Source organism: Colossoma macropomum, unplaced genomic scaffold (assembly GCF_904425465.1).
Source record: "Colossoma macropomum unplaced genomic scaffold, Colossoma_macropomum, whole genome shotgun sequence".
In the NCBI taxonomy this organism is placed as follows: Eukaryota; Metazoa; Chordata; class Actinopteri; order Characiformes; family Serrasalmidae; genus Colossoma; species Colossoma macropomum.
Window position 1 is genome coordinate 31,297,867 of NW_023494801.1, and position 22,544 is coordinate 31,320,410.

The 22,544-nt window shown below is 40.2% G+C and overlaps 1 protein-coding gene across 1 annotated transcript in view; it reads right to left on the reverse strand.

The window, feature by feature from the left end:
* Positions 1 to 19,772, reverse strand: part of glis2b (GLIS family zinc finger 2b) — a 37,712-nt gene extending 17,940 nt beyond the window's left edge. The window contains exon 1 of the mRNA XM_036590018.1: positions 18,762 to 19,772. The gene's annotated coding sequence lies outside the window, so the exon portion shown is untranslated. The remainder of the gene's footprint in view (positions 1 to 18,761) is intronic.
* Between the last annotated feature and the right edge of the window lie 2,772 nt (positions 19,773 to 22,544).

Consider the following 22,544-nt stretch of genomic DNA (forward strand, 5'->3'; position numbering starts at 1 on the left):
TGTTCCTAAGAGCATTCAGGAATGGCACAATTCAGCCCAACCTTCTTGACTGACCTTCTTCCAGATGAAGTTCCTCTACAGAGCACACTTTAAGATACCATTATTGTTGTGACTGGAATAGACAAACATACTAATACTTCGGCAAAAAGAATAAATGTTAGTGTGGGAACTGTTAGCACTATGAATATTGATTGTTGTTCATATAAACATTTTTGTTTGAACCATTTTAGACTTGCCTTGTGCCACTTTGTTATGGCTGCAGCATTTTTGGGTGATTAAGACATTTGACAGTTTGTTTATTCACCTCATGATACCTCTGTAGCCCCAGTGACTAAGAGACTTGTGATGGCCTCATCAGAACACACAGCCTAGTGTTCTGTGTGGCAAGAACGATGGAACTCTTGAAGAGAGCGCTTGCTCTGAGGGCCAGTGGAGCATGGTGGCGGGTGCATGTGAAGTTTGTGGAGAGAGTGTCGCTCTGCCCCATGCAGACTTCCCCACTGTGCCATGGGGTCGGCGAGTCTTTGAAAGGCCGCACTGTCCGTCCACATCCCTCTTTTGGCCCCTCTTTCACTCTTCTTCCCAACAGGGTAAACATACGCCACAGCAGCTGGACGAAGGAGCTCAGGGTGGGCAAGGATGGGTTGGTGTGCAAGGGATTAACAGGGAAGTTGAAATGAAACATTTGTGCTTCCAAAATGACCCCAGCACCCACTGTAAAACTAATGTATGCTGACCCCATTGAGGAAGTCTCACAGTCATCATTTCATTGAGTAAAGATGAGGTGTGGAAGGTTGCAGAATCAGAAAAGCAATGCTAATGGGTATAAAGCTAAAGTAATAAGCCCAATTTATTGATTTTCTAATTTTAGGTTTACCAGGCATAGTTTAAACATTGTTTTGGACTAAATAAGGTACAAATGTATGGGGGTGGTGGAAAATTCTTTTTGGACCTTGTTTTATAAGTATTTTTCTGCATGTTGTGTTCTTTTGTACAGAACCATGATGCCCTTGCAGTGAATGTAACTGAATACTGACCACCCCCCTCCCCTGTACACTCTCTGGCCCTGTGAGATGGTCTCCAGGAGAGCACCCTTCCCGAGCCTCCCTCTACACCAAAAAGGGCTGCTGTGCCAACAACCAGAGAGAGAGTGTGGGGTCTCCAATATCACATTCTTGGTGCAAAAACATGGGTAACACAGATATGTTCAATGCTCAAAACATTATTCACCCTTCTTGTGTTTTCTGATAATAGAGTGATCTACAACATGCTACAGTATAAGACTGGGTTGTGTCTACAGTTCTAGCTTGTCATCTTTTTTTTCACTCCTGTCACATGTAAATGGGAAGTGCAAGAGCTACTCAGAACTAGAATTGAGAACCAATGACCTAATCCAAATGTCACTACAAAACATATGAAAAGTTTAAATTGAGAGTATGTCTTGCAATCTCATTATTTTTGGTACAGTTATGTTATCCTTGAGTGCTTAAGTCATTCTTCAGTGCACAAAAATGGAAATAACATTGCAGAAACTGTTTTGGTAAGAACCTGTTTCATTTATATATGTGTTGTATACATGGGTGAAAAATTGAAGGAAAAAAACTGAATAAAAGATTGGAGAACCATAGCAATTACAGATTCTTCCAGACATGGGTACTGCAGGAGATAATTAAGCAATTAACATCCTACTACACTCTGTGGCATGTATGATAATAGCTAATCGATTCTATTCGATTACGATTCAGAGGGCTGTGATGCGATTCTAAAGCGATTATCGATGCATCTCGATGCATCTTTTTTTTTCTATACAGGATTTCTTTTTTCTCACTGTGTCAGGACTTGGTACTTTTAAAGCAAAGTATTTGTAATGATCCATAATGCATTTACTTCCAATTTCTTTTATTAATAAGTCAAATGGAAGTGATGTGGCAAATGAACTAGAAGGCTCTCATTCACTGTTGGGAGCACATGAGACGCTGCTGCTACTCATCGATCATGCGATAAAATGCGCTGTTAGGGTGACATAAGATCCTGTGGTAATGGATGTCCACGCAGCACGTTACAGCCAACCTGCCCGTTTTCTTTAGTGATTTTATAACTTCGGTTTTGAGTGGGGGGGTCGTGGCATGCTAAATCTGCAACGAGAGACTGTCAAACACTAAAATGTTGCGAAGCTAAAGTTGCTTCTCTTTCAAATTTTCCCGTTCCACCTAAAATGGTGCGGCAGTTACATTCGGCGTCTCAGGCAGAATTTAAGGTGGAACGGGAAAATTCGAACAAGAAGCTGGCGAATGAGAAGCAACTTCAGCCTCAGAAAACAGTCGAACGTTGAGAGACATTTTAGAAGAAACTATTCAACTTTTGAGGAAAAGTTTTCTGGCGGAGATGGAAGAAAAGCGGCTATAGCTAAAGCTTAAAGCAGAGCAAAGTAAGTCTGTGTTTTTGTTTATATTGTTTAGTCTATATTTGGACATCATCACATACTGACACATACTGGACATTAAATGTTGTGGCTCCCAAGGTGGTTTGATTTTTGTTGAAAGGACAAAGTGGCTCTTCTTATCATTTGTGCTGTGACTCCTGATCTAACCTGGCTTTAATGCAGAGGCAGCTGGTCAGATTTCTTGCTCATCCAGTAGTGTTTTTGTCTGGGTGCTGCACTTACCCACTTCCAAGTTCTGCCTTTTACATTCCGTCAACATTACGTTATAAATTAAATATTTAGAAAATCGATTTTTGACATTTATGAATTGATTCAGAATCGTTCACGTCCGCATCGCGATGCATCAAAGAATGAAGTTTTTCCCGCACCCCTAATAGCTAAGCAGGCCCAGTTGACCTTAATTATGGATTAAGATAGCAAAAGGAAAAGATCTGTGACTTTGAAAGTGGGTTCATTGGTGGGGCACGGGTGATAGGATCTTCAGTCACAAAGGCTGCTCATCTGACTAGTGTTCATTTTGCTGGCAAGGTTTGGGTCCACTTGTCCCCCTAGTGAAAAGGTTCACTGCAGATCAGTACAAAGTTATTCTGACTGATCCCTTTTATCCTGTGATTAAACATTTATATTGCAATGGGAGTGGTTTCTTAAAGGATGACAGTGCCCCCTTCCACAGGGCAATGAGGTGTCACTGAAAATGAAAATTATGTAAATCATATGCTGTGGCCTTTTTGTTACCAGATCTCAACCAAATTTAACACCTGTGCGAGATTTTGGACCCACATGTTAGACAGCGCTCTATTCCACCATTGTCAAAACACGAATGGAATGTGATTGATTAAGGTGGTTCTTCTTTACTGCTGTTAATTCATTGAGATACTTTAGAGTCCACACTACACACACACGTTATGTGATTGTATGTGTCACTGACCACCTCCGAAGGTGGTTTGAGTAATCACAATGTTGCCAAGACACATTGAACCCAGTTCACACCTATGCTTAGAGCTGTCTACTAACCCAGGACCCATGTTAATGCCAGGTTTAAATAGGGGCTATGTGAAGGTGCACTGAAGCTGTTTGGGCAGCTCTTGGTGGCTCAAGATTGTACAATGCTATTCTGTGTTATGTCTTGCTTTCATTTGTTACTCATCTGCTCCTTTCCTGGTCTCCTCCTGTGTCTTCACTGATGTCCCACCTACTCATTAATGTTTCTACTTGTGTGGAGCTGTTTCCACTTCTTTCCCAAGTGTTTCTAGTCTTGTTGCTTAAATGAGTAGCCCTAATGTTTCTCTTTCTTTGTCCAGTCTTGTGTTTCACTGTGCTTTGTTGCTACTGTGTTGTCACATCTTCTCTCCTTGTCTCTGTACTTGTCATGGTCCCTGCCGCTTCACCCAGTCCTGCCCTGGTTCCTGTTCCTGACCCTTCCTTTATCCTAGCCGCCGCAATGTCGAGTCCCCCTTGGCCTCAAGAGCTGCTTGTTGGAGGAGGGGGTTCTCCTCCCTAGTCCTGCCTACTAATTATAGTGTTTCTACCTGAATGTAGTCTCCCCTTTTTCCCATGAGTAGTCTTTTCTCTTGTATAAGCAGTTTCTTTTGCTCTAGTGTTTTGTTGTTGTGCTTTGTAGCTGTGCAAATGTGATTCCCTTGTTTTGTTTTCTTTATGATCATTATTATGTTTCATTTCAATGACTCGCACACACCTCCTGCCTGAATGTCTCTCTATGTAATGCCGTCTGTATGTTTACAGTATGGTGCAAAAGTCAGAGTTCTCCCTTTGATTTATTGCATTTCCAGTCAAAATGGCCTCTAAGTACAAGTTATTCTTTTTCAAGTGTCAACAGCAGAAAATTACACTGAAGCAACAACTAATCGCAATCTAAATTTTTTAAGTATTTAATGTGTCCACTATTTTCAGGAAACTTACTTCCAGTTTTTCAAAGGAATCTGGAGTGATATTTTACTACACCCCCAAAATTCAGTCCTAAACGTTATTTGCATTTTCTGCTTCTCACAATAGCAGTAATCTCAAAAACATTTACTGATGTTGAGGTCTGGACCCTGGAGTAGTCAATCCAATGTTCTGAGAACACCAGCAGCTTTTTGTTCAAGTTGCAAATTTTCAGCTTCTTGACAGCTTCACATCCTTTCAGATCCACCAAATTGAGTTGTCTTCCCACAGTGGAAGGTTTTTTATTTTAAATCTGAAGCAAGAGTGAAGCTTATTTCTGCTATCAAAATTAAAGTACTATTTATCTGATGGTGACAGTTTTGGTCTTGTACAGTTAGGAGTCCAATTTTTTCTATATATTTTGCCATTTTTTCAATAGACAATTACTTTTTTTCCTTGAACTCTATCTTTTCTTATGCAAGCGGATTATCTTATATCTAACTGCCACATAAAATATCTCCTGAAAAACAAAGGCGGACTGCAAGATCTTCAACAAGCCTAGCTTAATTTTGTAATGTTCTCAGTGCCACGCAATAAAGAACATAGACACTATCCTTAGAGTCTGGAGTTCACAATTGGAGAATACAGAGGAGTCTGGATTGTTCATCAAAAGAAGGTACCATGTTATTTTTAGCTAAAGCTGTGTCATTAACTCCATGTTAAATTTCAGTTTATTAGAATAATAGAGGTCACCACTTCTGCTGTAAAGATAATTAGCTTATAGTCTAAGAGTAAGAAAACATTTATAGTTGTTAAAATGTACAGTTACAATATTGCTACAGTGTGTGAAATAACAATATAGAGGAGAGATTAATGTAATTTTGTAGCCTCATTTTAATCATCTTCTCTGTGTTCTCATCTACTCTATTTTACTGCTCTCACAATCATCACTTAAATATTTCTGTCCCTCTCACTTTCTCTCTCCTTCACCTGACCTCCCCTAAGGCAGACTGATCCCACCTCTAGTGACACACACACTCAAACCATAGCCTCCATCCACCCCTCATCCCTTAGCACACACAGTCCTGAAGCTGAGTTTTTTTTCCTGCTCCCCTTTGCCTCAGCCAGCCGCCTTCTCAGACAGGAAACCTCAGTTTCCACTCCGCCTCCACAGGGCCCCTCTCTCTCCTTCTCTGCTTTTTCCCCTCCATCTTCCCCCCTTTCTTGTCCTCCCGCACTCGTTCTTCTCTCCTTCTGAGTTTTTTTTCTCCCACCCCTGCTGTTTTCCCATCATCCCTCCCTCTCTCAGTTTTTCTTTTTTTGTATAATTCATAGAGTATACACTATACACAGGGACAGCTCTCTTCTGTGCTTTCACTATTTTGAATAAGTGTGGTAATTGATCTGTTTTTTTCTAATGCACCTTGTTTAATCAAATCTGTTGGGTCCCAATATTTTTCTTTCTATTTCCCCATTTTCTCTTTCCCCACATAAAAATGTTCTGGGTAGATTATGCGATATTACATTATCAGCCAATACAGAGAAGGGGTGGGAGAAAAAGGGAAAGATGGAGACAAAGATGTGCAAATAAAAAAAAGGTGAGTGTATAACTGAGAGAGTGCCAATTCAAGTAAATTGTCTATGGTTACAATGCAAGCATGGCCAAAAGCAGCCACCCGCCAAGAGAGAGTTGTGTGATCTCAAATAGCAAAAGGGAGGGAGAAAAGGAGAGAAAAAAGTGTCGGAAAGCCGAGAGAGGGAGGGAAGGAGAAGTGGTGGGGAGAGGGACTGCAACAGGAAGCCTCTTAGCAAGCTACCAATGGCCCCCAGCCAGAAGTCTCAGACACTAAGGAATTCCTTGCAGAGGCTAGGGATAGAATGGAGGCAAGGAGGGAGAGAAAGGGAGAGCTGCAGTTGTGACTTCACACTAGCAGAGAGAGCACTACCTAGACTGAACCCAGAGGCTTTGTGTGAGATAAAGTGAGACTCAAGAAGACAACTACAAATCAGACACACATTGCTATTTTAAATAAACAGCACTGATCATTCTGCCATAAAAAGGAGTGCAAGTAAGAGAGATCTTCAGACTTCTTCTAATACACAAGTCTGTATACATCTGGCTAGTGAAGAAGACCACAACTAACTGGCATAGAATTGAGTTCCCAATTATTTCTTCTCTTCCTGGGTATATCAGCAGCCCTGGTGCCTGAACCCACAGGGGGAGATTAACACAGACTTGAACATTAAGCAGGCTTCTGTTCCTTTTTTTCAGCAGACTTGACGTCAGTTGCAGGCTCAGGGTGTGTGAGGCACCCCTTTGAGAACAGACGCAGGCGTTTTCACACTCGGCGCTTGTCAGCCTCCCAGCAAACACAGCCAAGGCTGGAATTATGAAATGTAGCCTGACCTGACTTGACTCAGGGGAAGGAGGCTGGAGGTTGCAGGGTGGAATGGCAGAGACATAGGCTGAAACCTGCAGACCACTCAACAGCGCCATCTTTACATCAACATGGCAAGAGGTGGTCAAGAGGCTGGCTGTCATAAGGCTTAGCTGAAGTGCAGCATCGGAGAGACATCAATTCCTAAATGTAGATAATCAAATCTGGCTGGATTGACTAAGCCATCAGATAAGAGAATTTTTAAAAGAGTAATTATTTTGTCATTGATTGCAGTTCAGGGGTGCATTTACCAAAAGCATAGTTGAACATCTACCACAGTTAAACAACAGAGACTATTTTGAACACTATGTTCACAGATACAATGATGGTTGCTCAACAACGCTTCTGGAAATGCAGTCCAGTTCTGTTTTGTGCCCTGTACCACATTAGTACACTGACTACACTGCAACACTGTAGTCATCATCATTCCACAAGGGGGGAGACTACTGCAGGTTGCAGGTAATTTTAAGCTTTTTTATAGATCAAATCACAATATTTTTAGCACTGATTTATATGTAAGCTGATCAGTGTCAACCTACTCAATAGATATACATCCATAATCAGATCATAAGTGTTCCCTGCAGTCTAATATAATAAACATGTACATCATCAAACCTAGTCATTTCTATTTTGTCATCCGTCAACCTCTTGCACCATTTATGCAACCATACAGACCAAATTTTACATTGTGCTGTGACCAATGGTGAGTCATGATTTTGTACTTATATCAATGATATGGATCCCATCAGTTTGCCTTGCTTTGCATGCCAACACATCAATAAAGACCACCGATAAACACACCAAAGGTGTTCTTGTATTTCATACCCTGAGGTACTTACTTACATTTTTTAAGATGTCTATTCGCTTTTTTTACTCAAGAGGCAATGAAGGAGCTCCTGAACTTACTTCAATACACTTCATTATCGCTAATATTTTACTCAATAGTATATGAGGTTTTTACACTGCCATCTAACCTCCTTTACATTTATTTGGCATAACTGGATATTGGACACAGCTGCATTTGTCCCAACCAAAAATTATACTGTGATGGAAAAATAAAAAATCTACATTTTAAAAGTGCAAAACTGAGGGTAGCTCGTTTTGCCAGCAAATCAGACAACCTTCCCATATCATGCTACGTTCTGTGTTGGGTGGCTCTTGGCCTTCTTTTAGCCCTCTTTAGCCCTTGTTAAGGCTTGTGTTGGGGTGCCTGTTCAAAAATAAAGAGCTTTTGCCTAAAATTATTCTGTGTTTGAATATCCTTCAATCACTGGCTTCATTGGCCTCATCATTTACCTTGTCAGAGTGTCTGGTTGGTAGTGAGGTTAGTTTTCATCAGCTTTAAACTTGAGGTCAGTAACAAGAGCACAATGAATAGCAACAACGGCTAATTAACTATGAAAACGGCTTGTGTATAACTTCTTGTTATACACATCATTCACTGTTGTACTAGAAGGGTTTGGATTATCTAACCTTAACATTAACTAAATAAGTCGTCAAAAAAACACCCTGAAACAGGTATCGTTAGCCTCTGGACGCGTCCCAAACCGCATGCATACTGCCGCACTAAATACAATGTAAAAAATAGTACACCACCATTAGAAGTGCTTTCAGTAGAGTAGTATGTAAAGTTCCAGGGTGTGTTGTTTGGGACACAGGCTCTTAGTCGTGTTTCAGTCTTGCAATGCTAGAACTTCCTCAGTCTTAACCTTAATGTAGACTGTCATCTCATTTCAGCATAATGCCACCAAAAAAAAAAAAATAATAATAATAAAACCATCACAGGGCACAATGTTATTGAGTTATTTTTTTCAAAGAGTAGCCTTAAACCCTATTTGGATGGGATTAGTTACTCATGGTTAGATTGGTTAATGCCAGCTTACCTCAGAACATCTGTAATGTTTAAAATTTATTTTTGCTGTTATTTTGTTTACCCTCATAATTTACCTTTCTATCTTAAAGGGGAACACTGATTTTTTTAAAAATTGTGCATAATTCTGTCATTCCGATGTAAACAAAGTAATTTAGAGTGGCTTTATATAAAATGGTTCATTGTATAGAAAGTTACAGACTCTGTTTACAGTGACAGCTTTCTACTCGCCAGCTTCTTGTTCGAATGCCCAGTCCACCTTAAATGGTACAGCAGTTACATTCTGGCGCTAATAACTGCCGCACAAATTAAGGTGAAATAGAAAATTTGAACAGAAAGCTGACAAATAAGCAGCTGACTTCAGCTTTGTTAGAGAACACAAGTAAGCACTTCTTTGAGTGTCTCCACATTGTTCCAATTTCTTTGACCAATAAACACATATACTACATTATGCTTAGTTTTGTCATCAGCCTCTTCAGAATTGTTTTCAAACAGCTATTCAGCTCTGTGATTTCAGTGGCAGATTCTTAGTTGCGAATGTGCCCCCCCCCCAGGTGTCAAACTCTACACCCTTCTATTCATCCCTGGGATCATTTTCTTCCACAACCAAGTGCAACTTCTACCAATAAAAAGCAGAGCATGGGATATGCCAAAAGTTTAGTAACTTTCTGGATTTTGGTTGAATAATCATGAACACGTGCCAGACATGTGGTTCACCATGCAAATAACTTTTGTTTTACAGATTACCATTGCTAGCATGATGCCATGGAATTTGCAATCAAGCTAATGGTGCTGTTCTTTCACTTTTCCACACCGGATTTAATAGAATTCTTATGGCATCAATAGACTGACACTTGAAGCTTATAGGACATGCATGCATTGGGTAGTGCTGTCGCCTCACAGCAGGAAGGCCCTGGGTTCAGTTCCCTGGCTGGGCGATCCTGGCTCGTTTGGCCATGGACACACCACAGGTACTCCGACCCACCCTGCTGGTTGGTTTTATTAAAGAGCATGTGTTCAAGGCCCTGTTTTCCCACGACTTCTACACCAACAAGCTTTTTACTGCTAAGGTGAGTTCAGAAACTGTACATTCCATTTTTAAGTTCACATACTGGTAAATTCATGGTTACCCTGGCTGGTTAGTTTGCTCTCAGACATGTCATAGCTTTACATACTGTGGTAGTTATCAGTAATATCTGGTATTTGAAATTTTACTGTTACTCTCTAGAGCTAATTCCTACTACGTGATATCGGCTCAAATAAAAGTTGAATAGCTCCATCCCTTTTGAGTGCCCCCTGGAAACATTTCCTTTGTGTTGTGACTGACTTTGCAGCATTTCTGGACATGCATGTATTTTCTGTATTTGCAGTGCATTGTAAACTGTTGTCATTTTGATGAAAGTGTTTTCTGAGTTTGCAGAGCATCTACAAATTTGCAGCACGTTTTATTATTTTGCAGAGCTTTTATAAAACGAAGCGCATATGTTGTCATTTGAGTAAAGTGTCATTTGCAACACACCTTATTCTACAGAGCTTTTGTAAAATGCAGTGCATATGTTGTCATTTGATTAGTGTCATTTTGATTTAAGTGAAATTGCTTGCCATTTTTTTCATTTTTGCAGATATGAAGCTACAAATGCCAAACACTATTTTTACCCCTCACACGTCTCAAAAGCAATTCACAAAATATAACCTGCACAATAAATTGATTGCTTGTGCTAGAAATACCAGGGCTCCAGTGACTAATCTTTCAAGCATTCTTCAACATCAACATCAACTCCAATGTCCTGCCCAACCCCTAACTTAAGATACTGAAATTTCATGAACATCAGCGCAGTTCTTCCCTCTCTGGATCATTCTCTCTGTCTGTGTGTCTCTCTTTCCCTCATTTCCTCCCTCCTTCACTCTGAACCAATTCCCGCTGCCTTTCCCCACAGCCAGTGATGCAATCCGAACACTTCTGCATGCAATAACAGGGTTTGGAGAGTGTTAGCAAGGGAAGGGCTGTCTTTCTCCCTCTCTGTGTGTCTGAAAACAGCAAGAGTGGTGGTCTAAAATGGTTTCCCACAGGCACCATAGCACAAAGATCTCACTTTGTGGAAGTGCACTCAGGACAAATGACTGAAGGAAATACAAACGAAAACTGTTTGTGAGAGATGTTTTATTAATTATTTTTGCTTTCGGCAGATTTGTTTAGAAGGTAAAGGAATTAAATAAAAGTAATAAAAAGCTTGGCCTGATTCAGAGATGGTTCTTAAAGAGACAGGAAGAGAGCCACAAGATGTAGGGAATTATAATGAATGAAATAGACTTATATGTGCACCATTATCTGACTTGCCAACAGGCACATGCTCTAGAATGAAAATCAGTAGAATGGACATCACAAATTTGATTATAACAGACCAACAGACCATCCATGTAATTCACAGAATTCTCATAAATATGACTGGACATTCAGGTAAGCACAGTTTCTGTGGTTCCACACTACTGAAGCTGAACCCTCGTTATTTGTGTTCCTTAATCTAAGACAACAGACTACCACTACCTAAACGCCAGTAAAATTAAACAGTAGTTATGAAAAGGTGAGAGTAAAAGTATGATTATACAGTAATCTTTAACATAACTTCATATCAATAAAGCCATAAATATGGTTGGCTATTCAAGACTGCACATCATTCTGAATGACTGACACACCCTTCCTTTGCTTGAACTGGCCTGATTGGCTAAGCCAGAGCAGATGTAGTGCTTCCCCCTGAAGCAAGAAAGAAAAGGCACCCAAGGAATGTTAGCTACTGGCACTTACTTATTTTATACTCCTAAAATAATTAAGTTTGCTTTTTTCCCCATTCTCACACTCTCAAATAAGCACTAAGTTCCACAGGTTTAGCCTTCTACTTTTACACTTAAATGCTATGCCTAGAACACGTATACTAACAAGTTAGCTTATGAATTGCTATTAATTGTTTGCACAGTCAACGCAGTAGAAATACACATATATTGTAGAATAGGTGAGTCTCAGGATGATGTTAAATCCAAGGTCACATAATCACAGACTTCCTTAAACAGCTCACTACATGACCAAATGTTCTACAGTTATGTAGTTCTGCATGAGTTAATTTGTTCTGATGTGGTATTCTCTTGATGTTCTTAGTCATGTTCCTAAAATGCATCTTCTTAATTTGCACATCAGTAATAGTGTCAGTTGTATAAAAGTGCACATAAAAGTGTTGCTAGCAAATCTAAGAGATTCAAATCGGGCAATATATGAACTGAAAAGATATATGAAAAGATATATAGACGCTTAGTTGGAGCCTGTTTGGAATCGTCGATGATCGACCAAGCAGATGCAGAGCCAACTTCTGCTGCTTGGCCTCTAGGTGTGGTAGTGACTGACTCTGTAAGGGTAAAAGAAGGAGTCTGGCCTTCATTTTCTCCGATACAGTAAATAACCTTGGAGAAAAGGATTTATGGGGACTGACAGGGATATGGAAACTCTGAACACAAACTGATGACCCTTGGCTATATTTCAGCGCTGCCACAAGGCACTGTAGCCATGTAGTAAGACCTCTGACAAATCTGTGCTTAAACACTCACCTGCACCCAGAACTGCTTGCCTGTTGCAAGAGGCTCTGACTATTAAAAAACACAAAAACAAACGATAAGCCTGAGCTCCTTCCAGGCAGGCTCACTGCAGGTATTCAGTTTTTGGGAGGGGCTGCCTCAATCTCTCACTTTTTTACTGGACCCTGGATATTATGACACCATACCTCACCCTCTTCTACTCTCCAAAAACTTCACTGTTCCATGAGAAGGAGCATTTTGGTTTAATACAAATGTAATGTGATACTAGAGGTAGCTTTATGTAAATGCACCTTCCAGGCATGTCTGTCGTGTCAGGCTCTTGGTGGCATGTGTAAAAAGAGCAGTGTAGTGATTCCAGTTTGTGTAGCTTGGCCACAGAACTCAACAGTGTGTGTGTGTGTTTAGGGGCTGCATAGGGGTTTGGTTTTCAAAACCAAAACACACCAAGATGGGAACAAAACAGGAAGAGGTAGCAACATAATTAATTGACAAACTGATGTGAAATGAAAACAGGCATGCTGGTGTTGAGTGGTGGGTATTGTTTGCCCACAACAACAAAAGAGGCTGCTGGTCATGGTTCTTCAAGGAGATGGTGTAGCATGTAGCACAAACACTCCCTCTCACCATGCCTCTGTTCTTTCCTTCTGTGTTGTTGCCAGTTTTGCTCCTGCCTGTATTCTCCCACTCCCCTCACATAGGGGCGCCTGTTTTCTCAAAGCAAGGCCACCCGTCCATGCTAGCCCACCCTCCTGTGCCTGGCAGCCAGACAAGGTCAACATGACAGGCTTTTTTTTTGTCTCTCTCTCTCTCTCCCTCCCTCACTGCCTCCCTGTGTTGCTGTGACTTAGCTCAGCTGAGCAATAGGCTCCTCCCAAACACTAAGAGCCTTTCATCTTCTGTCTCCATCTACACTAAAGGAGAGAGAGAGAGAGAGAGAGAGAGAGAGAGAGAGAGAGAAAGAGAGAGAGAGAGAGAAAGCAAGAATAAACACAGAGTAAGCAAAGATGGGGGCAGTGCGGGAGAAAAGTTAAAGTGAAAGTCATCAGTTCAGCATGCTACAGACCTACTGGAAGAAGACTGTAGAATAAGCAATGTTGTTTAAGTAATGATTTCATCAGTAATTCTAAATTCATATATTCAGAAAATATCAAAAATTGCACTCCCTTGCAGCACATCTTACACTAAACAAATGCAATAGAAAATTAACTTAGAGGGCAGCAGTGGCTCAGCAGTATGCTGATTTAAACCCTTGACAAATAGGTTAACTGCACTGAGGGTCTACAGATGTTACTGTTAATGCTATTTTTCTGGCTACTGCAATTGTGCTCTCAGGCAAACTTTTTAAACTATTATATGGTTATCCTTTAAATTCTACATTTATTTATATTTTAATTGGAAACATTTTATACATAGCACTAGCGACCTCATTATAGCTGAAGGAATGCACAAAATTCTACAGTACATTAATGTTTATTTTTTTTTGTTTATGCATCAGCCAAAAACAGATTTCCTGCAATTAATAATAATTATATATTAATATAATTGGAGCCACATAGGCTACACATGTATAATCAAAATACACACACACACACACACATATATATATATATATATATATATATATATATATATATATACACTTTGATTATACTGTACATTTAATCCACATCTTTCTCCAAAAAGCCTCGCTTACGACAATGAAAAAAATGTTTAGAATAGGAGGTCATGGAAAGTGGGAGAGTGCTCAGGACTCATACACTTACACTCCCTGATGGGAATGGATTTGCCCAGACAGAGCGTCAAGCCCAGGCCCAGACTTGAGAGAGACTTGTTTCTGTTTCTGAAATGCTTTGCTTTTCCTTCTTTTCCCCTCCTCTCTCTTCCTCTCTACATTTCTCTACATTTCTCTCGCTCTCCCTCTCTCTCTCTCTCTCCTTCCCCCCCCTTTTTTCTTCTTTTATATATATATATATATATATATATATACATACACACACTTTCTGAAGTCCTTGCTTGCTCATTGTAGTTGGGCAGAACTATTGTGGGTAATTCTGGAGAATCCAGGGTGTTGGCCAAGCAAGTAAATAATAATATGAAACAGCTGTGCCTCCGGTTTAGCTGCTGGAGCTTTCAGGAGCAGTACATTACACTGCTTATTGCTCAGAGCTTCAAAACAATCATGTTGATGTGGCTATCTGGAGCCACACACGTTACACAGACATAAACATCAAATACTTACCATGCTTTCTGAAGACCCTTTCATTGCAGAGCTTCTGTTTGTGTTTTGTTCACTTTTTTGATCACTTAATTTAATCTTCCTTCTTGATCTGTTTTACTTTCTGTCAGACTTTCCTACATTCTAACCTTAGCTTTTTATTGGAGATATCTCTCCCTCTAGTAAGAAGAAGAGATAAGCAGAAATAAAGACAGTGTGAGGAAAAGTGAGAGAGGCGGGATGTCAGTGGTGTGGTCTAGGGCACAGAACTCTGTCTGTATTTATTTTGGATGTGATCTACCAAAGCCCTGGTTCAATGGAGCACAAAGGTAGGAGAACTGTAGATAGATGGCATGGGCCACAGATTTTCCTTGGATGTCCTATCAAGGTGCTTGTGGGTGGGGGGGTGGGGGGGGGTATTCTTGTTTGGGGTGGGGTAGGGCTCTCAACAACATGGAGGATAAGAAGAAGCCGTTCCAAGAGGAAACGGTGAGGCTGTGCTGTGATTAGTGGTTAGAGTTTAACTGGAGAAGAATGCATGGTCTGGACCCAACTAAGAAGGGCGGTTTGTACTGGGCCCACTGAGGATTTTTGACTTAGGCCTCTCTGCTCTTGTATCAACTTCACCATTCGAGGGTCTGTCTGTGCACAGGGCTGCAACTAGGATGAAAATTTTAGTGAGGTCCATTTTCCAGAAATGTGACTTACATCTCGTGGTGAATGGAGTGTGAGTACACCAACTGTTATTTTTTGCTTTATTTTTTTTTTTCAATTTTCGCCAAAATCATTGCTCCTTTTTAGCCATCCATAATTGTTATGCACCTTTTTATTGCATTTGTTCCTTTGCACATCCTTCAATTCTTCCATAAACTATTACTGCTATTACTGTTCCATGAACTGATTTGACTCCAGTTACCCTGTTTTTTCAATTAATCATTTAACTGTTTATTTATATGTTTTTTTCAGCTGAAACATGTTGAAACCTATACTAAATCAGGTGATAGTTTCAGATTGATTTTATATAAACCCCAGCTAACGGTAAAGCCAACTACTCCTACAGATAACGGGACAAAATCCAGCCTACGGTACCTGCTGATTTCTTAATAATGTATAGCTAGAATGCAGCATGCTGATTTAGCTAGTAATGTTATGAGCAATCCAACTAAAAGAGGAATTTTGGGGGTTGTATTTTACAAGCATAATCTGTTATTTACACTTACAAACTCTTACATTTTTATCATAGCATAAAAATATTACTGTTCTTTGGGTAGTTTCGTTGCTTTTTTCACACTGATAAAACCCTTCAGAAACTACAGAGGACCTACAGAGTCCTAACGCTAGTTACTAACATGACAGGCTCTGATTACATACCAAAGCAACTGCAGATAGCAACTTTTCCTAAGCAGTGATTGTAAGACTGAGAAAATTTGCTGAAGCTTGTCAGATTTTGATTACAGTGACAGCACTCCACTCACAGAAAACAAATCAAATTTCAGACTATCTAACTGTCCTAAAAAATGAAGCATAATAAATATTCTGTCTCCATTTGATTGAGTGGGCCTCTGAGGGCTGCACCCTGAGCAGGCATTATCAGAATGGCACTGTTTTATTCTTTAATATCACGAATGGAGAAAAGTGAGAAACCTTTCTGAAACTACCAAGGTCCAGACCTCTATGTCCTCTTAGCTAGATACGGCCATTCCTGCGCAGACATTCTCCACTCAGCAGCATGCCATATGCATCCTGCCCTGCTAAGCTAACTTTTGGAATATGTAGATCTTATTTTTAATTATGAATATAAATTTAATCAAAGATGTCCATAATTACGACAAAAGTGAAAATCTCCTTAAGATAATTTGCGCTCAGTTTAATAACAGCAGGCTGAGCTACAACTGAAGCTTTCTCTCAAATGACATTATTTGACCAAGAGTTGCAGTTTTATCATTTCCCAGTGCCCCCCCAACAATCACTGTTAGCGGTCATGTGGCACTTCAAACATCTCAGACTCTCAGCCCTCTGTAGATCTGTCTGTAATCTAAAGTTTAGTTTTGCACTTCAGTTAATGCTAGGCCACATGAACCTGTTTGGAAATATTAGATGCTTGGCTTAGAGTTCAGATTTGCACTACCTTCAAGCAAGGCAGACATAACCACAGATAGTTTTGTATAACAGAATTTGCAGACACATATTGAAATCCTACATCATTTTAGTCACTTTTCAGAAGAGGCCACAAACCTTGTCTGACTGCATGTTCTAGTTGCACTAGATCTGTGGACCATAAAACAAACTATTTGTTCGTATCTGACATATTTGGAAAAAAACAATTTAACTACTGGATCCAAACGTAGGTCTCGGAAGATGTGTCTGTAGGCTAGCAATTTCAAACTGATAAAATGGTGCAATTTAACATCCCTCATCTTGATATCAGTGGAAATGTCATGTCTCTCCTCTGTGGTGCCCCAATTCAATGACTGCTTAAAACCCTCTTTTCCCTGCTGCTAGGTGTGCATTTCTGCCTGACAGTAATCACATGCAGCAATGGAACCCCACTGAGACAATCATTCATCTGCTCAGAATTTACAGGCAGCTAATTCCTCATGCTGAAGGTGTTGTCTTCCAGGAATCTATGAGTACACTTTCTGTGTTCTTTAGACTATGCTCAATTTACAAAAAAGCAGCTGTATTTAACCGGATTTAACAGAGGAAGTGTGTTGATGAGAATATTCTGTGTTTTAGCCCAGTCTCTCTGCTCTCCATCCAGCCCCCCATATGAGCTGTGACCAGATTTGGGGCCCCTCTTCATCCATTAAGCAGCAGATTTCCTAATGGGCATTTATTCACTGAGGTTCTTCAGGGTGGGTCTGCTTTGGCCCAGCTTTCCAAACATGGTTTGCAAGCCAGACCCCTTACTTGGCCCTCCAAGTTTGTGGTGTTGTTGAAAGTCTCATATTTCTCAAACTTTTTGCTGGCTTTGATGATTGCAGTTCATGTTATGTCAAATCTCATTCTCTGGTAAGTGGAAAACAATTCTTCATGATTTTTCACTGTGTTTAAAAATCACAGTGTAAATGAGGGTCATCTGTCTTTTCACCAGTACACATCAAAAGACCTCAAGACACAGACTGCCCCCAGCTGACATACCACATGTGCTGAATAATGTGCAATAATATGAGATGTTTGTTCAAGAGATGCACGTGCACACACACACAGAGACACACACGTTATCTGTGTGGAACAGGTCAGTTTCAAACCTGGAAAAAAGGATCACTGATAACTGGTCTGTTCATTTCTAGATTTCTCTTAACTCTCAGTGGATGCATGAACACACCAGCAGGAAAATGGAAATAGGAACGGGAAAGTGCATCTGTATATTTACTGTCAACTATATAGTGTTGAAAAGCTGGACAAAAAAAGTGAAAGGGTAAAAGTTCAATCAAGGTCAATCTAGCATTTTTATATAAGCCATGCAATACTGAAATTTTTTACTGTTACAATAGGTTTTTTGAGCATCAAGCCTTCATTCAGTTGAAATGCAAACGACTAATTGCAACTGGCTATTATCGTTAAACAATTCACCTGATCCAAACATGCTATATTTATGTGTGCGTTATTTGTTCTTTCATTTCAGATTCCCTGTTTTAGCTGGTTAACTGCCTCCTGGCAGACTGCCTCTGTATCAATAGAACCATGTGTGGCCGCCAATGAGGACAGACTCTGTTCCAAGACAGAAAGCACTCACAATTAAGCACAGGGCCATTGGAATTGTCTAATTGGAGAAAAACAGCTTTTCATCCACTGCACGTCATCAAATCCCAGATAACAACAGTGACAGTGCAGCAGCATGCAATATTACGCTTTTTCCTTCTGTGCTTGTGTGGCAGTTTAAAAAGGTAATTTACATCCACATCAAGATACATAGGATATGGCTATACAGCCATAACTCCCCACGTAAGGCTGTACCTTAGTTGGCCTACAGATATGTATTGTTAGCCCTTGCTATTGCATCTTGCACATTTGCAGCTCCTCGAACTAGGGCAGACAGCCCGAGTAATAGATGAATGTGGACATGACATTATTTACTCGAAATCCACCGTCTCTCAAACGATCAGGACGGAGCACGTAGCCTACGTCACGAACGTGAAAGCCAAATGAAACATCAGGGCACTTGGATGGAAAAATAGGTCATTTGCGCTATCCACAACTGACCGTGTCTCATTTCTCAACAACCACAGACAGTCACGTTATATTAAATGATCCGTCGCCTCCTACGCGAGCAAATGATGTAACCCTGGTGCGATATCTGATACCATTGGGTTACTGAGTTCTTACCTTTGAAGAAATCTTGTGGATATGGCCGAGATGGCTTCGACTTGAAGCACTCCTCTCCTCCCGAAACTTTTCACTCAGAGCGTTTCCTCGAATTCCTTTCTGTAGCAAAAGCGTTCCTTTTTAATACAAGCCCCCACACTGTTTCTGTGCGAGAGAATACTGACACTGTCAGCGTTAGCTTAGAAATGTAGCATTGTCTATAGCGGTCGACTGTCAGACCATTGTCGTTATGAATTAAGCAGAGCGAGAAGAAATGAGAAAACTGTTCGAAAGCTTAAAACATTTGAAAAAGAGTTCGAAAAGCCGTCGAAACCGAGCCAGACAGAACTAACCCAACAGCAAACCGCCTAACTGATGTTCGTTGCAAGGAATGAGATTTTCCTCAGTCTTGAAACCCGTTAGCCTAATAGTGTCAATACTTGAAAAAGCGTCCGTATTCTTTATAACGTTGAGTCAACGTAGCGATGAAAGACAATGGTTGTCACAAAAATATGAAAAAGTCGTTGTTGATTTCTTTAGAAGTACAAGGTGCATCGCTTATTGACGAAGCTGGTCCAGCGGGGTATTCTATGGGTGGTCGTCCTCTTGAGGGGAGGGGGTGAACGGGGCGATAGAAAGGAGAGCTGTCGCGAGGAGGAGGGGGTACTTCTAGCTTCGTGTCCGGATGATGTCTCCGTTGTTTCCTTTGATGTCTTGGGTGTACCTTGTTCTTATGTTTTTGTCTGCTCCTCGCCTTACGGAGACGCGAACGGTAAGGTGGTCTCGTGCGTCCGTCTGAAAGCAGACAGCACCCGGACTCGAGCCGTGTTTCCCTCTCCTCGGGCGGAGGGGGACTAGCCCGCGTTATTTTTTCCCCCACCCGTATTCCGATAAACCCTGCCTCCTGCGTTGTGATTGGCTAGGTATGTCCTGCTTTCAGCGCTGTGACTGGCTAGCAGCTCCAATTCACTAAGGTCAACCATTAGACCACAGTCCTACGCATGATCTAAGCGTGGCGGACCGCTTGCAAGTTTGCGCCCCAAGACCAATCCCAGCGCAGGAGGGTGGTTTTGTCTGAATACGGGTGGGGAAGAAAACAACGCAACTAGCCTGGAGTTTGCCAGCTCAGCGCATGCTTGCTGCTCCGCCCATCCACCAAAGGCAGCTCCAGGCTCTCCTCCAAACATCCTTATTTAAATCCCTCCCTCATACTCAGTTTAGTTGGTTGGGTACATTGGTCTTCTTTTGCCAACCAGAAATGATCTGGAAAATTAAAATTTCTGCGTTTAGATACGGATTGTGTTGGTCTGTTTTTCGGAACAGTATCCTTTACTTTTTACGTAGACACAGTATAAAAATGAGTGAAGTTGCACGAAATGTTATTAACCTGAGGAGGAGTTGTTGTGTAGCTTGTAAAGCTGATACCACATATAACAATACCTAGCAAATCCCAATTCTATGGCTAGGCATTCATTTAGCATTAGGCTAGTTCTTTATGCTCTTTGTGACAGTTTTTTTTACAATAATAAAGAACAATAGATAACACGACAATCCATGAGTTAAATTAGAACTGTAAATGAGGCTTAATCTAACTTACCTCATGCCACTAGAGGGCAGTTTCCAAAAGTTCAATAGCGAAGTTTAATTCAAGCAGCGCCTGACAGTGATCAGGGAGACTCAATCCATCAAAACTAGACTAGATTAGATGAATATTATATACTGGGTCAGCAGGTTTAATCTCACTTTCCAAAGGTTGCAAAGAATTCAAAAATAAATGTCACACTATATGCCAAATGTGTCGACATGCAGTTGACTCCAAAAATGTATGTTATCTATTGTTATGTAAATGATGACACACTTTATTCACACTATTATTATGCAACTATCTACCTGACATTTAGTTGTGGTCTTGTCAGCCTTGAAAATATTCTTATCATTTTATCATATCATTCTATCTAGCAATATACTACTATTACCAGCCGTCAAACTTTTAATTTGTCTACAAACGAAAAAAAAACACAAATATTGTGGTTCTATAATTGTCTTATACATAATTATAATATATAATGACTTATTAACATCAAAATAGCGATAGTATGGTAAAAACAATTTAGTTCTGCTGAAAATAAACAAGTGTGTTTTTTAATCAATATTGGATATGCCATTCACATCTTGAATATACAGAACAAGTCACATAAGGAATGTACTTAAATTACAGAATGGCATTTCCTGAGCACGAGTTCTGTCGTTCTTCATCACAAATGAATTCCCCGTGCAAAATTTAATTTTAAACAAAGACTTTTATTACTACTGTTATTATTATTATTATTATTACTACTAGTAGTGGTAGTAGTAGTAGAAGCAGCAGCAGTAGAGGTAGTAATGTCAGACATGTAGAAATAATAAATAAAAGAGAAGAATAATTATAATCATTAACCAATACATTAGGTACCTATTATTATTATTATTATTATTATTATTATTATTAATAATAATAATAATAATAATAATATAATTGTGGTGGTGGTACATTCATTCATGTCTTTACTATCAGTTGTACTATCAACTATCAACTACAGCCTACTGTTTTTTATAAACGGTTATAAATATACTTAATTACAAACTAATACAAAAACTAATACACTCTATTTTATTGGTTTGACCGAACACTGTGCTGTGATATTTATTTGCATTTTTAGACATGTGACTACATTGGTATTACTGAACTGTGGTTATGTAATGCATGAAAGAATGTTTTGCCTTGTGCAAAAAATCTGCAGTTAATTTTGAAAATTTTGTATTGGCTTCTGGTTCGTTGTTTGGTACCTATGAGCCCACCTTTCATTTCACTACTGAAAATGACAGATGATGTAAAACATAATAAAAAGTCATAATTATGTGTAAAATATATGCTCACAATATAATTCACCCAAGGTATTTGTCTTATTATCAGATGACCTAGTATTTTGTCTAAACTCTTAAAGTTTTGACTTAGTTCATAAACTACTTTTGGCATAATTCGATTAATTTGGTTGAACATTAATATGAAATTGGCCTCTGCGTGAAACACGATGCATTTTCGGAAACAGTAATATAAAATCTAACAAAAACAATGTGGGTCTCGCTGCTAAGTCACTACCCGCCCTGACAAAATAATGTTTTCTCGTATGGCACTTGCAGCCGAAATTTCAGATCGTTCTTCCGGGTTCTTCGTGGCCTCTCCCATTTTGTCTTCATGTGTTCGAGCCGCTTGCTAAGGTCGCCTCTACACGAAACAGTGGAGGCGGCGATTAGGTAACTCGCTCTATTCCTCCTCCTTCTTCTTTCACACAACCAAAATGGTGTACACATTCGTCTGTTTCACAGTGAGCCCCAGCGGGTCCTACTCCAGCCCGCTCCGCTTCCCTCCCCTCCCCTGCTTGTTGCTGTTTTGCTGTGCCAACTCGTCAGCTGATCCTCAGCGTTCACTTCACCCTGTAGCGAGGAGCGTAAATGCGCGCTAACCCTAACCCCACAATTCAACCATGTTCCCTAAATATCATTACGGTGTCCATTTTTCAGAACCAGCATAAAAACATTCTAACGTATTATGTGACTGTTATTGTTAATTATGCCGCAGAATTGCCAGTTGTAAAATCGCGGAAAGTGCCACTACTCGCTCGAATGTAGAGGAATGGAGTTGAAAATAGTCCTTTGTTTACAGTGCCTTTGCTCCGCGGAAGGAGGCTTTTGGTAGTGCTGTGTGATTCCTACCAGCTGTTTCCCGCCTTGAAAGACATCCGATCAGCTGCAAATACACACACA